The sequence below is a fragment of the Globicephala melas genome, chromosome 6 (assembly GCF_963455315.2).
Source record: "Globicephala melas chromosome 6, mGloMel1.2, whole genome shotgun sequence".
Taxonomy (NCBI): Eukaryota; Metazoa; Chordata; class Mammalia; order Artiodactyla; family Delphinidae; genus Globicephala; species Globicephala melas.
The window spans coordinates 79,227,624-79,250,199 of NC_083319.1; positions in this window are offsets into that span (position 1 = coordinate 79,227,624).

The following is a 22,576-nucleotide window of genomic DNA, read 5'->3' on the forward strand; positions in this document are numbered from 1 at the left end:
TGAAGCCAAATATAATCAATAATTTCTGTAACAACTGGCCCTGAGTTATTCCTCTTTAGAAAAATTGGTGTTTGTACTTTAATAATATGAGAGACTAGAAACTCTCTTCATAAATTTAAATAAGCATGAAAAAGTCAAAATAAAGACAATTAAGCTTTTCATAAAATTTGACTCAAGCTAAAGGTGGCAATTTTAGCAGCACAAATTTTAACACTGTTTCTGAAAAACATACAATTAATGATGACCAGGTCTGAAAGTTGGGGAAAAATGGAAATATATTTCCATTATCACAAAAACAGGGACTTGAAAAAGGCAGTGAATCTTGTGTTACTCTTGTATCTCTTTGAGAGAAGCTACCTCTCTTGACCCTTTCTTTCCTAGGCTCATATGTATCTTTTAGAATGTTGAAACAGGAACTACACAGCAAAATAAGTATATAATTTTAAAATATCATTATCAATGGTGACAAGCTGAAGGCTTTTCCTCTAAAATCAGGAACAAGACAAGGATTTCCACTCTGATCATTTATATTTAACATAGTATCGGATGTCCTAGACACAGGAGTCAGAAAAGAAAAAGAAATAAAAGGCATCCAAATTAGAAGGGAAGAAGTAAAATTGTCACTATGTGCAGATGACATGATACTATATATAGAAGACCCTAAAGTCTTCACCAAAAAACTATTAGAACTAGTAGATGAATTCAATAAATTTGCAGGATACAAGATTAACATACAGAAGTTTTTGCTTTCTATACACTAATAATGAACTAGTAGAAAGAGAAAGCAAGAAAATAGTCCCATTTACAATCACATCAAAAATAATAAAATACCTAGGAATAAACTTAATCAAGGAGGTGAAAGACCTATGCTTGAAAACTCTAACATAATGCATTGATAAGGGAAATTGAAGACAATACAAATAAATGGAAAGATATCTCATGTTCATGAATTAGAAGAATTAGTATTGTTAAAATGTCCATACTACCCAAAGCAATCTACAGATTCAATGCAATTCCTATCAAAATACCCATGACATTTTTCACAGAACTAGAACAAACAGTCCTAAAATTTGTATGGAACCACAAAAGAGCCCAATTAGCTAAAGCAATCCTGAGAAAAAGAACAAAGCTGGAGATATCATTCTTCCTGACTTCAGACTATACTACAAAGCTACAGTAATCAAAACAGTACGCTACTGTCACAAAAACAGATACATAGATCAATGAAACAGAATAGAGAGCCCAGAAATAAACCCACACATGTATGGTCAATTAATCTATGAAAAAGGAGGCCAAAATATACAATGGGGAAAAGACAGTCTCTTCAATAAGTGGTTGGGAAAACTAGACAGCTATATGTGAAAGAATGAGATTAAAACATTTTCTCACACCATATACAAAAGTAAACTCAAAATGGATTACAGACCTAAATGTAAGACCAGAAACCACAACAATCCTAGAAGAAAACATAGGTGGTACCCTCTTTGACGTCAGTCTTATCAATGCTTTTTTGGATCTGTCTCCTCAGGCAAGGGAAACAAAAATAAATAAACAAATGAGACATAGTAAAACATAAGCTTTCACACAGTAAAGGAAACCATCAACAAAATAAAAAGATAACCAACTGAATTAGAGAAGATATTTGCAAATGATATGTCTGACAAGGGGTTAATATTCAAAATATATAAAGAGTTCATAAACTTAATATCAAACAAGAACAACCCAATTAAAAAATGTGTGGAAGACCTGAACAGACATTTTTCCAAAGACATACAGATGGCCGACAAGCAGATGAAAATATGATCAACATCACTAATTATCAGGGAAATGAAAATCAAAACCACAATGAAATGTCACTTCATACATGTCAGAATGACTATCACTAAAAAAGACAAAATAATAACTGTTGGCAAAAATGTGGACAAAAGGGAACCCTAGTACACTGTTGGTGGGAATGTAAATCGGTACAGACACTGTGGAAACAGTATGGAAGTTCCTCAAAAAATTAAAAATAGAACTATCATATGACCCAGCAATTTCACTCATGGGCATATATCTGAAGAAACAAAAAACACTAATTCAAAAAGATATATGTACCCCAATATCCACTAATATTTATAATAGCTAAGATATGGAAACCACCTAAGTGTTCATCAACAAGTAAATGGATAAAGGAGATGTGACATATATATATATATATATATATATATATATATAAAATATTTTTTTTCAAATGCCAAACTAAATTTATTGTGCTAAAGAGAAACTGTTTAACTATAAGAAAAATAAGTGCAGTCTAGATTTTGCACGTATGTGGGGAAAAATGCTGAGATTACCAATTGTGTGTCACAATCCTCTTTTGTAGATTTATGTGTATATATATGTATGTATATGTGTGTATATATATATGTATATACACACATACAATAAAATATTACTTAGCCATAAAAAAAAATGAAATCTTGCCATTTGCAACAACATGGATGGACTTGGAGGGTATTATATTTAGTGAATTAAACTGGACAGAGAAAAACAAATACTGCATGTTTTCATTTATATGTGGGATCTGAAAAATTAAAACGAACGAATGTAGCAAAACAGAAACAGACTGACAGATGCAGAGAAGAAACCAGTGGTTACCAGTGGGGACAAGGGTGGGGGGAGGTGCAATACAAGGGAAGGAGATTAGGAGGAACAAACTACTAGGTATAAAATAAGTGAGATACAAGGATGTAACAGACAGCACAGGAAATATAGCCAATATTTTATAACAACTTTAAATGGAGTATAATGTATAAACATAATGAATCACTATGTTATACACCTGAAACTAACATTGTAAATCAACAATTCTTCAATAAAAAATTAAATAAATAAATTAAATATAAAATATCATTATCAAACACTGACTTTGTGACAGGCACTATGCTAAATGTTAGTGATACATCTAACCTTTCACTCAAACAGCTTAGAGTTCAGCAGAGGATAAAATGCTGACACAGCAAAGCACAGGAAGGGTGAAGTGTAACCCAGAAAGAAAGGGCATGTATTCTGTCTGCGTCAGCTAGAGCAGGCTCAACAAACGGGTGGTGTGGTATAAATCCCACCTTACTGAAGAGATTGTGGGTACTGAGACCCTGACAGGGAAAAACATTCCAGACAGAAGGAATGGCATGGGGAAAGACTGACAGCTGGCTGTAGAGTATCTGGGAAAGCTTTCTGGCCAGGCAGCTTTCAAACTTTTCCTAGAGGTGATTCAGAGGTTTTGAAAAGGATTCTGACATCAACTTCCAACAATTTATTAATTTCATTTAACAATCAATTACAGATATACCTCGGTGCTATTGCGGGTTTGGTTTCAGACCACTGCAATAAAGAAAATATCACAATAGAGTCCCATGAATTTTTTTTGGTTTCTTAGTGCAAATAAAACTTACGCTGTAGCCAGTCAATAGCATTATGTCTAAGAAAAGTACATACCTTAATTTTAAAAAACTTTATTGCTAAAAAATGCTAACCACCATCTGAGCCTTCAACTCACCATAACAAACAAAATAAAGAAAAGGTTTTAAATATTGTGAGAATTACTAAAACATGATACAGAAATACAAAGTGAGCAAATGCTGTTGGAAAAATGGCACCGATAGATTTGCTTGATTCAGGCTTTCCTCAAACCTTCAGCGTGTAAAAGTCACAATATCTTCTAAGCACAAAAAAAGTGACGTGCAAAAAAACAAGATATGTATTTTTGGCCATCCATGTGCTTGACATTGGGCTCAGGTGATCAAAATTTTACCAAACCCATGTCTTCCTCTTGGGGATCTTATAAGGCATGAGGAGAAAGGAAATCAGGTCAAAACAATGTGAGGCGCCTTAACTACTGACAAACCACCCCCCACCCAGTTGCCACATTTCTTCTTCCTGAATCTCAGAACACGGTGTTTTTTTTTTAAAAGCAGAAAAATACTAATCTTGGTGGATGAATTGTGATTGGTTTAAACTATCAGGGCAATCCCAGTTTCCTACACCCAAATCTCTTTTTCCAGCCTCCTTCACAGCTGGGACTACCCAGAGAGCAAGTTAATATTGAATTGTAAAGATGGGTCCTGGATGTGTTTTGGTATTACATTTACATTTATTACACCTCATATTATGCATAGTACACACACCCATACACACTTCTCCATGTTATATATGACTATACTCACATGCATATATTATATATATGCATATGTTATCTCTTCTACGTAATGGTTCTTAGGTTATCTGCTTAAAACTATCAAACCAATATCTGTATAGATATTGGAGCCTATACTTCCTCAGTCCCATAACCATATGCCATAATGATAAATCTTTTGCCCCCTTTTCTCCCTGCTGGCCCTTCTAGGGACATAGTGCTAAGTTAGTACCTTTTAAGAAATGTGTTTCTCAGAGGTAGGACCTACCAGAACACGGTGGAACTGCTTGATCCCTTGGTAGCATGTAACTGTCCTTATTTTTACTTGAAATAATCTCTATAACTGAACTGAGATAGACTGAAGAACAGTCATTGACTTTTAATGATACCAAGTTTGAAAACAAACATCACCAAAATAACGAATAATGCTTTTATCTTTGATACAACTCAGGCAATGTCAAAGTTACATCTGCCTCTCTACTAGTCAGGTCCATCTTTATCATGAAATTGGCCCCTGAAATGCATTCAGAGAAATGTACTATTTGTTTCTACCATCACTGTGTTCCCCTGTATTCATATTACCCGCATGTTAGATCAGTCTCGCCCAATGATGGATGCTCTGGGACCTCCCTCAGTAAATGTGCTGGATTCGATTCTTCCTCTTTACCTTGGGTTATTGCTAGTTCTCAGGAGTCTGCTACGATTCTCTTTCCATGAAGTACTGAAGTTCTTTCTTTCTGCAGCTGGTCACAAACACAAAAGCATTTTGACAAATAGTACAGCAAAGACTTAGAGCAGACTACTCACTCTAGCCCCTTAGTGTCCTATTCTCTGTAAGGACTTCCTAACATCAGGGTGGAGGTCCAGGTATCAGTTGTAGAGGGACCATGTTACGCAGGAAATAACTTCAGCCTAAACCTGGGACTATGTATGGATATGCCAGCCCCTTTCATCTTTGAAGCATTGAAATGGTCTGGGGCTGGAGATAAGAAAATATGCTTTCTCCCACTGCAATCTGATCTAACCATTGTAAAGAGTAGCACAAACGTATGCATTATATACATAGGAAACAGAATCCAAGTACGTCATTTTGGTATATAAAAGAGATAACGCAAGAGACTCTGGATAGGCCCCCAAATGACTCAGAAAATATCCTGTTGTGAGCAAAGCAACTCCCACAGCAAAAGATGTTAAGTGTACTCTGTCCTATAATAATAAGTAAGGAATTTGTCAACCCTTTGACCACTGAAAGAAGCAATTAGGGCAGAAGAGCAATGATAAAAGAGACCAGAGAAGAGAGCACAAGAAAAACAAAGCCTATTGTGGTAGGTACCCCAGTGGTGGGATGGGTAGAAGTTTCACCTTAACATGAGAGTCACTATCAAATGGCTCTGCAAAAAAAACCCAAAACCTTGTGTCAATTTGCAAACCCACTAACAGTATATGAGAGTTAACAATTCTCCTACCTTCACCTGCACTGGATATAACAGTGTTTTAAATGCTAAAATGATAATAATCTCATTTTGTTTTATTTTTAGATTCAAGAGGTAGAGAAACTTTTCATACATTTATTGATAATGTATATTCATCTCTCTGTAAATTGGTAAAAAAGAATTGATGATAAATATTGCAGTAATAATAATTGATATTAATAAGAGATTTTACTATGCTTTTTGAGGCATGTCTCCAATAGGTGTGCTGTTAAGTCAACAAGTTTCCCACAGAGCCCACTCTTCTAACATTTGTAATGGAGGTGATGGACATTCCAATAACTGGATGCGTGAAGCGGGAATTACCTGCTTCACGTACTAGCCACCAAATTAAGTTTAACTTGCTTATTGTTTTGTGCCAACAAATCTGTGTACATCGAGATGCCAGATTAGACTGAAGGAGAAAGAACAGGACCTGATTCAGGATATGGAAATATTTACAATGCTTTAAATCTAATTGTTTCCTCGTAACAAAGGCAGGCACAGGCATTATAATTGTCTTGTGTTTTCTCTGTAATTGCTTCAAATCCTTTTTGGACGAAGATACAATGTCTCCTTGACTGTGAGTTTCTCTAGAGCCGATTAATTTGTATTCCCAAGGTTTAGAACAGAGCTTGGCACAAGGCAGTTATTAATAAGTATTATGAAGTGGTTTCTGATTATATGAATAGGCTTAAAAGAATATAATAAAATAGGGCTTCCCTGGTGGCACAGTGGTTGAGAGTCTGCCTGCTAATGCAGGGGACACGGGTTCGAGCCCTGGTCTGGGAGGATGCCACATGCCGCGGAGCAGCTAGGCCCGTGAGCCACAACTACTGAGCCTGCATGCTGGAGCCTGTGCTCCGCAACAAGAGAGGCCACGATAGCGAGAGGTCCGCGCACCGCGATGAAGAGTGGCTCCCGCTTGCCACAACTAGAGAAAGCCCTCGCACAGAAACGAAGACCCAACACAGCAAAAATAAATAAATAAAATTAATAAACTCCTACCCCCAACATATTCTTAAAAAAAAAGAATAAAATAATAACAATATATAAGTGACATCTAAGACTATAAATTTTTAATAACATCAACAACAAAAAAATCCACACAGACATCTCTTTTTTCATACAGCTGAAATTCTAAAAATGTCATTTTATTGACATAGTGCTCTCCTCTCCTCATCATTCATGACAATGCATCCTTCTCTCTCAGTTTATGGGAAGAAGCTACTGGCATTTTTCTATAGAAGTATGTGAAGGGATTATACATCCTCACAGTTTGGCACATTCTTTCATACAAAAATGTGCTGCACTGAACTAATAGTTGTAAAATACTAGAGATGTACTGTCTTTCTCTTCTGTGGAAGGTGAGAAGTAGCTCCTCTTTGCTAAATAGTGAAGAAAAATTATTTCTCTACATAAATATTATCTCTCACAGCATTTATCTTCTTGATAAATATGGAAAATAATATCTATCTTTAAGAACTGCAGTAAACTCAAGGCCAATATACAACTTAAAGACCTCATTAATCTTTATGAATTGAAAATAAATCCTATAGGAAATATAATTTCCCCTTTTATTTTTTTTTTTATAAATTTATCTATTGATTGATTTTTGGCTGCATTGGGTCTTCATTGCTGCACACAGGCTTTCTCTAGTTGCAGCGAGTGGGGGCTACTCTTCATTGTGGTGCACAGCTTCTCATTGTGGTGGCTTCTCTTGTTGCAGAGCACAGGCTCTAGGAGCACAGGCTTCAGTAGTCGTGGCATGCACGCTCAGTAGTTGCAGCGCACGGGCTTAGCTGCTCCGTGGCATGTGGGATCTTCCCAGACCAGGGATCGAACCTGTGTCCCCTGCATTGGCAGGTGGATTCTTAACCACTGCGCCACCAGGGAAGTCCTAATTACCCCCTTTTAAAAAGCATTCTTTACTCATTTTGTTTTTGATGACAAAAAACACGCAATCTCATTTTCTTCAATTAGAGAGTATAAGATCTATTTTCAAAAGAAATAAAAAGCCATATATAACTCCTCACCACCCAGGGATAAGAGCAAGTAACAACTTATTATATGTCCTTCCCATATTTTCCTGTATATGAGTATATATTTATAAAAAGATAACATTTTGTGAATTGAGTAAGTGTGCACTAGGAAAATAAGAAATAAAGACTGTGAAGCCCCACAAGTTGCTCACAGATAAGCACATTCCCCGAGGAATCACACAAAAAGGTAGAAGCATTTTCCCATATAGATTGTTTTCTTCTTTATAAATTGTTAAAAGGGGAAAAGAGTAAATAGACCACAAAAAGTAGAGAGAGTAACAAGACTTCAGCTTGAATATATATTTTATTAGAAAATAATGCAAATGATTTGCTAAAAATACAGAAGCGTAGGAAGTAAAAGTCAAATATTTCTATGTTTCTCTTTGCATAATTCTTGAGAATCATTTTGTCTATACTTTTCCAGTTTTTCTTTTACAAGTCACGTCATTGTTTATAGAGACATTATTAGCCCCTTTCAAATGTCTGGCAAATACGTGTTCCCTTATTCCTTTATTTATCGTGTGTGTGTGTTGTGAAGTGTATTTGTTTTTTCCCTTTATGATTCATACGGTTTGTGTCATGCTTTGATAAGCATTTCCTACTCCCAAGATTACATGATTTTTTTTTTTGTAATTTGTGTATGGTAGTAGAGCAAAGCGTTATAGAAACACTTTCTTTTTTTTTTTTGGTGCATTTTTTTTTAACATCTTTATTGGAGTATAATTGCTCTACAATGGTGTGTTAGTTTCTGCTTTATAACAAAGTGAATCCGCTATACATATATATATATATATCCCCATATCTCTTCCCTCTTGCATCTCCCTCCCTCCCACCCTCCCTATCCCACCCCTCTAGGTGGTTACAAATCACCAAGCTGATCTCCCTGTGCTATGCGGCTGCTTCCCACTAGCTATCGATTTTACATTTGGTAGTGTATATATGTCCATGCCTCTCTCTTTGTCCCAGCTTACCCGTCCCCCTGCCCGTGTCCTCAAGCCCATTCTCTATTAGGTCTGTCTTTATTCACTTCCTTTTTTTATATAACAGGCTTTTTACAGACACTGAAATCAACTGGCCCCTGGGAAAAGAATGACATTGCATTTAATAGAGCTGAACATGTTTGGAATCATCAAGTACAAAATCAATTAACCAGAAAATTGATAGCCCCATAAAGCTTCTCAATGAACCTGTATACAATTTATGAGCACTTGACAAGAAGGACACTTGCAGAAATAATCCACACATTTCACTGTTAAGTCACATTGGGACTTATAAATTTTGTAAACTGTGTGGATACACACACACACACACACACACAAACACACACACACACACACACACACACACACACACACGAAGCCTGTGGACTTAAAATGGGTTCCTAACTGTTCTCAGAAAAACGCATACTCAAGACATACCAGGTTTTATATATTTCATTTCCATTTGTATACACAGTTTGTTGGCTTTATCCATTATAAATCAAGTTTTCTGATGTCACCTCCTCAGCGTCTTTTTAAGCAACTAGCAGTCCTAGACTTGAAGCCCCTTTCCTTGTTGACAACTTTTAATACCCATTTCTACAAGTTCAGAGAAATACAATCACTTTTCAACTTCTTGCTCTATCTAAAAGCCACGTAATGCCTCTTCTAATTATGCCTCTTTCTGAATAAGCTGCTTTGGTCTGAGGTCAGCTAGGTTGGGTACCTTATTACCTAAATTATGATAAGCTCGCATCTGTTTTCACTAATGAAATTGTTAAATAAAATATAGTCAGATTCAGAACTCTGCCACAGAACCTCCCATGGGTTGACATCAAACATTAATCTACCTACTTTCTGGCGTTCACTTAAAAACTATGACTCCGTCTAATCACACTGAAATCCTGCCAACACTTCCAAATCAAGTCTTTAGGGATATTGTCAGAAATACACTGCTGAAATATATACACTGTATATATACTACATTCCATATTCCTAATAATCCCATCAATCTAAATGGATGAAATTAACCTTGAAATTGTCTTTTTGTTTGTAGTCAAAGTTATGGAATGTTATTGTATCAAGGAAATTTTCTAAGAGTGGGATTAAATCTTCCAGTTAATCTGTTTTTTCTTCATGACTATGTAAATGTCTCATTAGTATAAATAAACAATTTTTCATACTGTGTGTGTTTACATACATTGTACATGCTGACTATAGAAACTAGGATGACACAAAAACACAGAGAGAAATTAAAAGTAATCCATAATTCATAATTTCAATATTTGGAGATAACCTGTATTAACATTTTATTGAATATCCTTCTAAATGTATACTTGTTTATAGCTATATATATGCTTCTTTATTTCAAATATAGTCCTACCTCTACCAACTGACATATTGAAAATAAACATATGTACCCAAAAAAAGGCAAAAGCAAAACCAAAGCATAATGATATTAAGAAAAATAAACCTAAATCTAAATACAGAGACCTTGAAGAATATGTACATTCCAGATATCTACAGAGGCTACCAAAGAAATCTTTTCTTTGTCACTCTTATTGATCATGACCTACTCAGCTACACATTGGTTCTTGAAAAGTATGGTTTAATATCAGCTCCAGGAGAGTATCTTTCCTCCCTGGTAACCTGGTAACTCAGGAAATTAAATTCGGCCTCTTAAGGAAATTAAATTAATTTTTCTTTGAAATCTTGATTTCAATTATTTTGGATATATACTGAGAAGTGGATTGCTAGATCATATGGTAGTTCTACTTTTAATGTTTTGAGGAAGCACCATACTGTTTTCCATAGAGGTTTCAATATTTTACATTCCCACCAACAATGCACAAGGGTATCAATTTCTCCAATTCTCACCAATGCTTATCTTTACTTTTTTATTTTTTGAGAATAGCTAACCTAATAGGTATAAGGTGATATCTCATTGTGGATTTGATTTGCATTTCCTGATTATTAGTGATGATTAACACCTTTTCATGTACCTATTGGTCATTTGTATATCTTCTTTTTAGAGAAATGACTATTCAAGTTCTTTGTTCATTTTTAATCAGGTTTTTTGTTTTGTTTTTTGTTACTGAGTTGTAGGAATTCCCTATATATTTTTTATATTAACAGATATAAAGTTTACAAATATTTTCTCCCATTCTGTATGTTGCCTCTTAATTTTGTTGATTGTTTTTTGTTGTTGTTGTTTTCTTTTTTTTTGTTTTGTTTTGCTGTGCAGAAGTTTTTAGTTTGACATAGTTCTAGTTATCTAATTTAGCTTTTGTTTTCTGTGCTTTGATGACATATCTAATAGATCACTGCAAGGCCAAAATCTGCACTCCCATATTTATTGCAGCATTATTCACTATAGCCAAGATATAGAAACATCCTAAATATCCATCAATGAATGAATGGATAAAGAAAATATGCTGTATACATAATGGTGTATACATAACACAATATTATTCAGCTTTGAAAAATAAGGAAATCATGTCATATTCAGCAACATGGATGAAACTTGAGAATATTATGCTAAGTGAAATAAGCCAGTCACAAACACTGCCTGATTCTACTCATGATATTAGGTATCTAAAATTGTCAAATTCATAGTGTCAAATATAGTGTCTATAGTTTTCTCTCCATTCCCCCCCCCCCCATTCCTAGATATGAGAACTTATACAGGTCAGCATATCTAACTACAAAAACCTTTCAATATCTGATATAAATAAATTTTGAACCATAAGCAAGAGAAAGATTCTTAGTCAACAATAATTTGTCCACCACTACTAATATATTTGAATTTCAAGCAATAAATAGTTAATTGGATGCAATAATCCTGAGGGGGATAGTTCCCTGAAAATCAGGTACTACTTTTGATGACCTGAGTTTTGAGAAATAAGTATGTGATTAGGAACTATTTAGGATGGGCTACAAAGGGTGTGTAGCGCACAAGAAAAGGTAACTAAATCCTGGCCATTAAGTAGGACCACAAGTACACTCTGCTGGCAAAGAGGCACTAAGGCATATTCCATCCCCATGACTCTGGAGGAATAAGTGTTTTGGGTGCAATTAAATTCTTATCTCACAGGGATTAATACATAGTTTTCATCAGTAGCCAAATTCATCCTAAGAATGCTATACTTTGGGACTAGTGATAAGAGATGAGATAAGAGGTGATTGGTTCTTCCTTTAGAATCTGATTTACAGATTAAAAAAAAAAATTCCTGCCTAACTGGTTAGGACTGACTAAACCAAGTGTTTCCCACCATCTTACCACACCTACCCTAGGCCTAATTACTCTTTCCAACACAGGGACCATATGAAACTGCATATCCTCCTATTTCTACAGACATGTCTACTGCAATGGTTACTAGACATTTGAGTGGAGGTGTTGAGTAGGAAGATATATGTGTGTGTGCACATATGTATGAGTATATATATATGCACATATATATACGTGTGTGTATATATACACATATATATACGTGTGTGTACATATATATATATATACACACACACACACACACACACACACACACATATACATGGAGTTTGGGAGAAATGTCTGAGCTGGAGATATAAATTAGGAAATTATCAACATGCAGCTGATATACAGGCATTTAAAGCATGAAACTGAATAATATCACCAATGTGGTCTGTGTACAAAAAGAACTGCAAAGGCTGAGTAAGGGACCACTGGTATCCTAACATCATGAAATGAAGGACTGGTGAAGGAGCCAGGAGAGGAGACAAAGAAATAAACAGCAACCACAGGAAAACTGAAAGAGTGTTGTGTGATATAAACCAAGTGAATAAAGTATATAAAACAGAAATGAGTGACAAACTTTTAAAAACATTTCTGATAAGTAACATTAAAGCCAAAAATAGACATTGGGTTTTGCATTATGGTGTTTATTACAGTGGTGTTCATTACAATGGGTTTTGGGGAATTTGGGGGGACCCAATTACTGATAGTAATAGTATGGAGTGGAAGAATAGGATTTAGAGATAAAGTGTAGAAAATACTTACAGGGATTTTTCTACAAAGGTTAGAAAATAAATGGACTAGTAGGCATTTCAAGTGGGGTCAAGATAGATTTTTCAAAATTTTTTCTGAAAGATGCGATTGTTAACGGCTCATGTGAATGCAATAGAACCAAGTAGGAAAGAAAAGGCTTTCTGGACTAACATCCTTGCATAGGAAAGCAGGCAAGCATCTACTACATAAGTGTTATAACTGGCTTTGCATAGAGACAGCAATAATATGACTGGTAATAAGAAGGAAAGCAGAGTACGTGGTCAGGTGCTGATAGGCCTGTACATGGATGCTTTCTGCTGATTTCATACATTTTCTCAGTGAAGTAGACATACAGATCAACCATCTGCTGGGAATAAAGATGGAAGAGGAGGCTTTGTGAACTTAGGTATCAACCATCTGCTGGGAGTAAAGATGGAAGAGGAGGCTTTGTGAACTTAGGGATAGAGATATACGTGGGAATGAATCAGCCAGGCAAGTGGAAGGAGTGATATATTTGACAGCACTGAATCCATCTTGTAGATGATCAGTCAGCGTAGTGGTATGTTTTTTTCCAGCCATACTTAGCTACACAAGTATAAAGGTGGACTAGATGGATGGAAGGATGGTTGTATTTAACCAGGGTTATAGTTTTTCCAAGGGCAAATATGATGAAGGATCAAGGGAAAAGAAAGTCGAGATGTGCACTGGTTGTTTTTATAGTGATTTATCATGAAATTTACTCTGGGTATAGAAGGAAGTGGGGGCATCATGGTTGTGAGGGAAAGTGAAAAGGTGTTAGGACCAATGCATTGGAAGTCCTGGAAAGAGCCAAAGGATTATTTGGGCTGGGGTACTAAATGAAGTGAGCTAGCAAGGTAGGAGGTGGCATTCACTTAGCAAGATACTCTCAAGTTTCATCCACATTGTTGCAAATGACAAGTTTTTATCTTTTTTTCAATGGCTGAGTAATATTCCAGTGTGTGTGTGTGTGTATGTGTGTGTGTGTATGTATATATGTGAGTGTGTATATATGTCTATATCTCACATTTTCTTTATCCATTCATCCACTGATGGTCACTTAGGTTGTTTCCATATCTTGGCTATTATTAACAATGCTGCTATGAACATAGGAGTAAATATATGTTTTTGAATTAGCGTTTTCATATTCTTTGGATAAATACTCAGAAGTGGAATACCTGGATCATATGGTAATTCTATTTTTAATCTTTTGAGGAATCTCCATACTGTTCTCCATAGTGGCTGTATCAATTTACATTCCCACCAGCAGTGTATGAGGGTTCCCTTTTCTCCACACCCTCTCCAACATTTATTATTTCTTGCCTTTTTGATAATGGCCATTCTAACAAGCATGAGGTGATATCTCACTGTGGTTTTAATTTGCATTTTGCTGATTATTAGTGATGTTGAACATCTTTTCATGTACCTGTTGTCCATCTATATGTCTTCTTTGGTAAATATCTATTTAGCTCTTCTGCCCATTTTTTCATCAGGTTGTTTGGTTTTTATTGTTGTTGAGTTGTATGAGTTCTTTATATATTTTGGCTATTAACCCTTTATTGGACATATGATTTGCAAATATCTTCTCTTAGAGAATAGTTTCTATTGTCTGGAAGATTCCTGAAAAAGCCCCATTCCCAGGATTTGTTTTTATTTGACCTAACTCAGAACTTGCTTACTATAAACCAGTGGTCCCCAACCATTTTGGCACCAGGGAGCTGTTTCATGGAAACAGGAAACAATTTTTCTACAGACCAGGGGGAGGGGGGATGGTTTCGGGATGATTCAAGCACATTACATTTATTGCAGACTTTATTTCTATTATTATTACATTGTAATATATAATGAAATAATTATACATCTCACCGTAATGCAGAATCAGTGGGAGCCCTGAGCTTGTTTTCACTTGCCACTCACTGATAGGGTTTTGACATGAGTCTGCAAGCAATTGATTTATTATGGTCTCTGTGCAGTCAAACCTCTCTGCTGATGATAAACTGTATCTGCAGCCGCTCCCCAGAACTAGCATCACTGCCTCAGCTCCACCTCAGATCACCAGGCATTAGATTCTCATAAGGAGCGCACAAACTAGATCCCTCACATGCACAGTTCACACATGCTGTGCAGCCCGGTTCCTAACAGACCAGTATCAGTCCATGGCCCGGGGGTTGGGGACCCCTGCTATAAACAGTCCAATCCCCAAGGCATTTTTCAAAATCAATCAGGGGCATCTGCTAACATTACAACTGCCTGAGGTAGTAAAACCAGTTGGGTCAAATAAATGTCTTATCAAAGAATTTTAAAAACAAAGAAAGAAAACTGGTGAATGAGAACAGGGAATTTGAAAAGCTCTGACATATTCCAGGGGATGTAGAAGTCCACATGCATGTGTAGGGCTATGTGTGTGCCCAGGAAACAAAGGCAAAAGCCGAAAGCTCTCCCCTCTGACTGACCTCAAGGACCTGGACAAGCAGGAGGTGAAGATTAGGACAGACTGAAAATCACAAGAGAAGGAATATTGATCTTTAAGAATTAGTTCAGGGCTTCCCTGGTGGCGCAGTGGTTGAGAGTCCGCCTGCCGAGGCAGGGGATACGGGTTCAGGCCCCGGTCCGGGAGGATCCCACATGCTGCGGAGCATCTGGGCCCATGAGCCATGGCCGCTGAGCCTGCGCGTCCGGAGCCTGTGCTCCGCAACGGAAGAGGCCACAACAGCGAGAGGCCCGCGTACCGCAAAAAAAAAAAAAAAAAAAAAAAAGAATTAGTTCAGCAAATTCACTAAATGAATGTTAAAGGCAATAAACTAACAAAAAGAAACCCTAGGGAGAAAGGAAATCAGATTTCTAGAACTGAAACATTATATTATTCAAAACGTCATTTCAAAAAATTGATATATATATAAATATATATGTACATATATATGTGCATATATATGAGAAACACAAAGAAACAGGAAAGCATGACCCATGCAGAGAAAAAGTAGTCAGTGGAAACCATCTCTGAGGAAGCTTCTTAGTGCAATAACCAGAAAAAAAATATTTTTAATCAGCTATTTTCAATATTTTTCAAGGAACTGAAGGAAATCTTATTTAAAGAATTAAAGGGGACTTATAGTTCCTAGCTCTGTATGTCAGAAGCTTGGAAGTAGCTACTCCTTCCTAACAAAAATTAAAAAGCTCAACATACCAGGAAGAAAAAAAACAGCTATTCTTGGATCCAAAAGAGAGGGAAGGACACAGGGGAAGCTGCTGTCCCTAAGGTCAGAGAGACAGATGGGCAAATATGGGGAGTCACTGAAAATTACAAAACACTGTTGAAAGAAATTAAGGAAGAATTAAATGAATGGAAAGACCTCCCACATCCATGGACTGGAGAATTTAGTAATGTTAAAATGGCAACATGCCCAATTTAATCTAAAGTTTCAAACCACTTGTTATCAAAACCCCACCTGGCTCTTTTTCAGAAATGGACAAGATGATCCTAAAATTCATATGAATATGCAAAGGACCCAGAAGAGTCAAAACAATCTTGAAAAAGAACAGAGGAGGAGGACTTTTATTCCTCTATTTCAAAACTTACAACAAATCTACAGAAATCAAGACAGTGCAGCACTGACGGAAGGACAAACATACCAACGGAATATAACTGAAAGTCTAGAATAAACCCTTATATTAAGACATTAAGATTTTTTTTTTTTTGCGGTACGCGGGGCTCTTACTGTTGTGGCCTCTCCCGTTGCGGAGCAACAGGCTCCGGACGCACAGGCTCAGCGTCCATGGCTCACGGGCCTAGCCGCTCCGCGGCATGCAGGATCTTCCCGGACTGGGGCACGAACCCGTATCCCCTGCATCGGCAGGCGGACTCTCAAGCACTGCGCCACCAGGGAAGCCCAAGACATTAAGTCTCAGTGTAGCGAGGGAAAAGGGTCAGATGGAATAGTGTGTAAAGAACTACATGTAAGGTCTAAAAACAATATAATCTTCCCCAAAAGATAGACATACATATTTGTGATGTTGGATTAGGCAATTGTTTCTGAGATATAATACCAAAAGCCCAAGTGACAAAGAAAACAAAGGTATGTTAGGATTTATGGGAAAAAAAAATTAATGTATTAAAAGGACACCATCAAGAAAGTGAAAAGAAAAGCCACAGAATGGGAGAAAATATTTACAAATCATATATCTGATAAGGTACTTATATCCTGAATATATAAAGAACACTTATAACTCAACAATAGACAATTTTTTAAAGGACAAAATACTTGAATAGACTTCTAATCCAAAAAAAAAAGTATAAATGACCAATAAGCATATTAAAGGTAGCATCATTGTAATGAAGGAAATGCCAATCAAAACCACAATAAGAGCTTACTTCACACCCCCTCAGAATAATTAAAACTTTAAAGACAGGAAATAAAAAGTGGAGGTGAGGATGTAGAGAAATCATTCTCACATACTGGTGGAATTGGAATAATGTAGTCACTTTGGAAAACAGTTTGGCCATCCTTCACATTTTAAACATAGACTTCTTATGTGCTCTAGCAATTCCTCACCAACATATACATCCAAGAGTACTGAAAGCAAATTTTCACACAAAATGTCGTATACTAATATTCAAAGTAGTATCATATATTATAGCCCAAAGTGGAAATGATTCAAATGTCCATCAACTGATGAATGGATAAAAAAATATGGTGTATTCTTACAACGGAATCTTACTCATCAATAAAAAAGAATGCAGTATCTACGTGTGCTGCAACATGGATGAAGTCTGAAAATGTGACGTGAATGAAGCCAACCTTAATAGGCCACATATTTTATGATTCCATCTATATGAAATGTTCAGAATACACAAATTCATAGCAACAAACAGATTAATGAGGAGAAGAGAAATGAGAGGGATTGCCAATGGATGACAGTATTTCTTTCTGGGGTGATGACAAGGTTCTAAATTTATATAACGGTAATGTCTGCACATAAATACAACCAAATTATACACTTTAAAGGGTGAATTTTATGATATATGAATTATATCTCAATAAAGATGTTGGAAAAATGTGTGCACATACCCACACACACTCAGTCCATAAGAATATATACTCATTCACTGCAGTCCATAATAATGCACACATACACAAACACCAAGATGTTTATTATAATATAGTTTGTTATGAAAAAATATCTCAAGAGAAAAGGGGCATTTCAGGAACAGGAAAACTATGGAAAAAATTATGGCACGTGAATTCTATAAGAATTACATTAGGGTAACTGTCATCTGGGTAAAGTGGATAAAGCTAGATATACTGAAATATATGCGGTGTAACCCTATTTTTATAAATGAATAATGACAATAACCAAATAGGTGTATATATATATGACTGCATGGCATTGAAGAAAGCTTGTGAAATACTAGTCACCTGGGAAACAGGAAGAGAGAAAGAGACAGGTTAGATATGCCAAGAAAAAAGATGCCCTAAAAATTTAGCCTTTGTATAATCCTGTGTCTGATATGATTCTGTGCATATATGTAGTATAATGTACATGTTCATCTTCATAAAGATATATATTAGAGGACAGCCAGCAAAATATCAGTGTACTGTGTTTCAAGATATTGAGATTTCAGGTTATTTTGATTTCTGTGTTGTTTGATTCATTTTTATGACCCTGATTTATTCATATAGTCAGAATTAAAAGACATGCAACTGTTTTTCTCAATGAAATCAAACAAAAATTATCTACTTGAATTGATCTGCCATGCATCGATTTGTGTAGAATTAGCCTGTTTCCTCTTTGGCCTTTGTCTACGAAGAAAGCTTTAAGAAAATAGTAAGAACAGACAGTGTGGTATTTTCAGTATTTAGTGTTACACAGGTCACAGTCTTCATCCTTCATCTTGTCACACTGGGCATATAATTTAACTTCTTACAGTCTGTTTCCTCATTGATAACTGAATATAATTGTAAGACGGTCCAGATGCCATGAATATTCCAAGTGGGCACTATTATGCCAGATGCTTTACAAAAGATATGGAAATGAGTTCCTTTCCCATGAGTAAATTCATGTTAAAAGTCAAAATCTCTAGCAGGTTAATTTAGTATTTTCCTTTTCTTTTGAATCCAATAAATTAGAACCCTGACTTCAAGTTTTTAGCATGGTTAAGTAAGTCTATTCACATACAAACTAATGAGCCATATCAAAATGTTTGTTGCATTAAGGGAAAAAAGCTAGCTTATTTTTTCTAAAAAAGAAAAATTATTACGGAAATAAGTGTATTGTCAGTTTGTTTTTAGTGGTGTTAAACAGAACACTCCTTTAACACTGGAGTCAAAAACCCCACAATGGACACAATGTCTGTATTTGTCCTTTACAGGGTGAGTTAGGTTTCTGGAGAATCAGTTTGACTTTATTATGCTTCTAAGGAAGTCAATGGCTTATAGGTTGGATTAGTGACAGTTAGAGATCAACACAGGCTAAAGCAATCAATACATGACATCTGTTTCTTAAGGACCTGGAGGTTGGACACAGGCAGGAATGGGATTCTGAAAGAGACAGGATTTATTATCTTAAATGTGTGTTAAAATTCTATCCTCTTTAAAGCTGTGACTGTGACTTTTAAAGTTCAACCTTAACTTTTAATCAAGTCTACAACAGTAAGCCTAATGATATGTTTTTAAAGTTTCCAGAGCTGTTACTTGGGCCTTTAAGATTCAGCTAAACAATATCTCACCCCACTCCTCTGGGCACCCTCTCTGTGCTCCTTTACTCTCTGCATATATCTCCCTAATCAGGCTTGGTATTTTTAATATTCAAATGTTTAAAAAAAGGGCCAATCTGTATTATAACACACTGGAAGATCTTCAAGGGCAGAAGCTTAGTTTTGTTTTTATTTTTGAGATCTATTTACTTATTATAGTGCCTGCATCATATTTTAAAAAAAGCAATAAAATGGACCTAGAGAGATTATCATACTAGATGAAGTAAGTCAGAGAAAGACAAATATCACCTGATACCACTTATATGTGGAATCTAAAAAAAAAATGATATAAATGAACCTATTTACAAAACAGAAATAGACTCACATAGAAAACAAACTTATGGTTACCAAAGGGGAAGCTGGGGGCAGAGGATGAATGAAGAGTTTGTCATTAACAGATACACACTACTGTATATAAAATAGATAAACAACAAAGACCTACTGTATAGCACAGGGAATTATATTCATATCTTGTCATAACCCATAATGGAAAAGAATCTGAAAAAGAATACATATATGTGTGTGCGTGTATATATATATATATATATATATATATATATATATAAAGCTGAATCACTTTGCTGTACACCTGTAACTAACACAACATTGTAAATCAACTATACTTCAATAAAAAAAACAATAACTATTAGCCAAATTTATGAATTCACTAACTACATATGTATGAATGAATGAATCTATGTATAAAATTAAAAATGAGGGGATGAACAAATTAATATGTACTTGAACTATAATTAGGACACAATTTCAAACACATTATATGGGAAAGAGAGAAGAATGGCCAAAGAGTGAACAGCAACAACAAAAAATCACCATCTCTGTGCTAATTTCTAAAGAGACTTTGGGAATAGAGGTAGGACACCATGGTGAGACAGGCAGCTTCACTCAGAAAACAGGAAGGAATACTTGAAAACTTAACTACCAATACTTTATCAGTAAGCTGTAACTGCCTGAATACAAACAACCCTTCCCACAAAACACACACACACACACACACACACACACACACACACACACACACACACACCATCATCATTTTCATTTTCCCTCAAGTTGGAGGAGTGTAGAAAAGTAGGCATTCTGTCTTCCCTATTATGAAGTATAGGGCTGAGAAAAAGAAAGAGAAATTCTACTAGATATAAAAATATTTACTAGATATAAAAGTATTTTCTATATTTTTATATCTTTAAATAAAATAAGAAACACATACAGTCTTAGTTATAAAGTATTGCTTTGACAACCACTTGTTTAGACACCATTGATTGCTTGTATTTAACATAATTGAAACTATATTGACTACATCAATTCGTGTAGGGAAAATGGGAAAAAAAGGAGACTTGAAAATGTATTGACTGCACTGCAAAGGCTTTTATAATAACAAATTTCGTTTGCATTTTATAATAACAAATTTCTTTTGCATTTTAATAGTCCTAAGGTCTTCAACATTCAGGGTAGAGAAAGTAAAAGGAGGTATTTTTCTGACATTGTAGATTGTAATTAAAATTACAATTTGCTATAATGATAGGCAAAGACACACTTGATGTGTAAAATCAGTGGTCGCTCATTTGTTTGTTTTGGGGTTGGTGGGAAAAAGTCAATTTGGTCGATGCAGAGGAGTGAAATTTCAAGCCACCAGCACACATGTGACTGACAGGACTGCCACAGCGAATGATTCTACCCTGGATTTTATAGCAATTCTTGTTTTTTGCTGTTTCTGTGAGTTAATAACTTGGGTTTAGACTGAAGTCCTTTGATGTAGGCAATTAGAATTTTTAGCCTTCATAATTTTTTTAAGACCAGTAAATGCATGTTGAAGGTCCAAGAGGTAATTTTCAAGCTCAGAAGGAAAGAAGAGTGAATACAGTGGAGAGAATACCTGGGCCCTCCCCTAGCCTCCACACTCAGACTGAAGTCCTAAGGACCTGGAATTATCAGGCAGCAGGGGTTTCCAGGATCAGTCATCCAGTAGCTCTAAAGGCAGTGGAAACATGACCCCTCCAGCATGGCCAGACTGAGCTCTCTTTTACTCTGGCAGTGCCCACAGTATCTCATTGGTGTCAAGATGATCACATGTCCTCTTAGCAGGAAGATCAGGGAAATCATGGTACAGACCTGGGACTGGGCTGGATTTGCACACTGAGGAAACCTTTGACTGCCTTGTGGACAGTTCTTTTCTCCCTAACCCAGGAACAGATAAAATGCATCCATATTTCTGGTTATTGGTTTGTGGTTAGAATCCTAAGGTCTCCTCAGAGAAGCACAAAGGCATCCCTATCACTTTACTTTACCAAATAGATATCTTCATGGATTCAGCAGTTGTGGTAGCAATTCCCAGCTGTTTGGTTATCAATCATAACCTTGAATCATGTTTTTTCCTGCAAAAAGCTTTATTTCCATTTGGTCCACAACTTGGGAGAGGGCTCCAGGGCAGTTAAAAAGCTGCCTAGTGCAGCAGGAAGAGACCCAGGCAGCGCCCTGACACCAGGGGGATGCAGAGGGGCTCCTCAAGGCTGCTGGTTTCCAGAGCTCCTAGTTGTGCTTGAGGGTGATGCTGTCAAAGAGATACTTGCCCAGGCCAGCCTGGGGGCCAGCCATCTGCAGAGGTTACTAAGGTGTTCTCCCATCTTCTTTTTTCCATTTTATTTCATTTTATTTTGTTTATGTTTTTTACTTTTTTACAATTTTTTAATTGCATGTAGTTAACGTACAATATTATATTTTACAGGTATACAATTTAGGGATTTACAATTTTGAAAGGTTATATTCCATTTATAGTTATTATAAAATATTGGCTATATTCCCCACGCTGTACAATATATCCTTACAGCTTATTTTATACATAATAGTTTGTTTCTCTTAATCCTCTACTCCTGTATTACCCTTCCCTTCTTCCTTCTCCCCACTGGGAACCACTGATTTGTTATCTATATCTGTGAGTCTCTTTTTTGTTATATTCACTAGATTGTTATACTTTTTAGATTCCACATATAAGTGATATCATACAGTATTTGTCTTTCTCTGTCTGGCTTATTTCACTTAGCATAACACCCTCAAAGTCCATCCATGTTATTGCAAACGGCAAAATTTCATTCTTTTTTAT